General features: G+C 31.8%; 2 long non-coding RNA genes across 2 annotated transcripts; both read right to left on the bottom strand.

The window, feature by feature from the left end:
* Window positions 1-25: 25 nt before the first annotated feature.
* On the bottom strand, window positions 26-217 carry LOC109591655 (uncharacterized). The gene is made up of 2 exons (XR_002189913.1): window positions 178-217; window positions 26-78 (listed from the first exon to the last, which is right to left on the bottom strand). It is a non-coding gene; the product is annotated as an uncharacterized LOC109591655 (long non-coding RNA).
* A 157-nt stretch (window positions 218-374) lies between these two features.
* Window positions 375-930, bottom strand: LOC109591656 (uncharacterized). Its single transcript, XR_002189914.1, has 3 exons — window positions 890-930; window positions 516-620; window positions 375-461 (listed from the first exon to the last, which is right to left on the bottom strand). It is a non-coding gene; the product is annotated as an uncharacterized LOC109591656 (long non-coding RNA).
* Window positions 931-2,153: the final 1,223 nt, after the last annotated feature.

Consider the following 2,153-nt stretch of genomic DNA (forward strand, 5'->3'; position numbering starts at 1 on the left):
ACTGGAGTGAGTGAGACCTGTCTCCTTGTAGGATAAAGAGCTTCTGTCCAGCTATAATGACACTAGAGTCTAGTGAATCTGAAACAATACAGACACATCATATCTAATACCAGTACTCTTGATAGTATACACACAATCATTCACATGTGTACATGTACATGTACATGAATAATTTACCCATTGAAGGGATCAAGTAATTAAATTGTAGTCCAATGGAACTAGTCTCTTTGATAGGTTGCTTGAGGACCCTCTCTTGTCTTTCCTTCACTAGTTTGGCTATGTACAACTCCTTTTCTTTAAGGTCTATAAATTAATAGAATATAAATAATAATTATTGATTGCAGTTGATACACTAACCAGTAATAAACACTAACCAGTAATAATTTGTTTCTCCTTGAGGTATTGTTCCCCCTTTTCCTCCAATAGATCAGCTACTTTGACTTTAAGTTTCTCGTAATCTTCTACATTAATAGAATATTATTTCATTTAATATTATGTACTGATGATACACAAACCAGTAATAATCTGTTTTTTCTCCTCTACTTGTGTCTTCTCTTCCAATATTTCAGTTATCAATAATTCTTTATCGGCAACTTTAGCTTTAAGCTTCTCATAATCTTCTATTATCAATAAAAATACAAAAATGAAAAATAAAATGAATTTTGCTCCTTAAACTAATTTGCATTGCATGTACAGTAGCCCATAAATACAAGTACTATGATTATTGCTAATGATACCCTCACTCTACATGAATTTCATTATTTCTAATGCGTGAACAATTTGACCTATATTGAGTACAGGATAATATTCCCATACTCAACATTGTCTAATCCACTAGTATTATAATGTAAACAATGTACACATAAACAAGAGTACAGCACAATCATACCTAATTCAAGACATGATTTATCCTTTTCTGCTTGCTCAAGGAGAGTGGTAGCATCATCAAGTTGCTGAGTAAGTGTTGCCTTTTCTTGAAGAAGCTGTTGCTGTTCTTTGTCTCGATCTTGCTGTATCTGCTCCTTCTCTTATACTTCTCTTTGAAGCTGTTCCTGATAAAATTCTTTCTCACTTTGCAATTGCAGACGATCTTGAAATATTTGAAGCTGTTTTTCTGCTCCTAAACTCTCCCAATCACTCAGTATCCTTCTTCTCAGTTGATCTTGATACTGGTCCAGAGGTATTACACTAGTAGACCAATCATCATCACTAGTATATCCTATACAGTAACAAAATAGTGGAGAATAAGAAATGCACAAATTGATTACAAAACTTTTGTAATTGAGCAAAACTTTTGCGGGTTAGCATGCAACCACAAAATTGAAGATCCACTAAATCATTGAATCCGTGGCACTAGCATTTCAAATCTGCAAAAGTTATTTTAGCAAAAAATTAATTTTTATCCATCCGCGAAATTTTAGCTCCACAAAATTAAAGCGCTATATGGTGCACATTAAAATTACAGTTGGTTACTATGGTAACCTTATTATTGATGGATTCATGTTTAATCATTGTATGTGTGACCTCTGTCAGTTTGCACAGTTAACCACATGAACATATTATTGTATATAAATACACTGATAATAATATTTCATTCACTCTAGCTCCTATTAATATCAGTGTTTCTGTATCTGCAGTCATTATATTTCACTATTGTACATAGCAGGAATGAATTGGTAATAATTAGTATCATAGGTATACGTCAAATGCTCTCATTAAATATTCATCATAAGAATTACTTAATTTATTGTAATATTATCATTACTAATTAATAATTATCATTGCATATTCAATACACATTGTATCTACTACTGTATACATGTGCTTACTGAGTTCAATAACTGCTGTATCACTGTATAATGTGTTTCCTCCAAACTCAATTATCCAGTTAGTAGTTGGGGTCACACTCCACCCTGAGAGAGAATGATAGTATCTGCCAGTGACATTGTCTGGTAGATTAATCTATAAAATTAAAATGATAATAATTAATTTGTGTATGACGTATTAACTGATTTGATATCTGGTTAATAAACACAATAACTAACTGACAGTTCTATAGCCTGCACATTATGTAAGACAAAGATGACACAATAAAATTAATAATACACAATATATTACTAGACAAGTATACGCAACTGAGTATGTTATTATAT

This window comes from Amphimedon queenslandica, unplaced genomic scaffold (assembly GCF_000090795.2).
Source record: "Amphimedon queenslandica unplaced genomic scaffold, v1.1 AMPQUscaffold_7585_Cont20466, whole genome shotgun sequence".
Lineage (NCBI taxonomy): Eukaryota > Metazoa > Porifera > Demospongiae > Haplosclerida > Niphatidae > Amphimedon > Amphimedon queenslandica.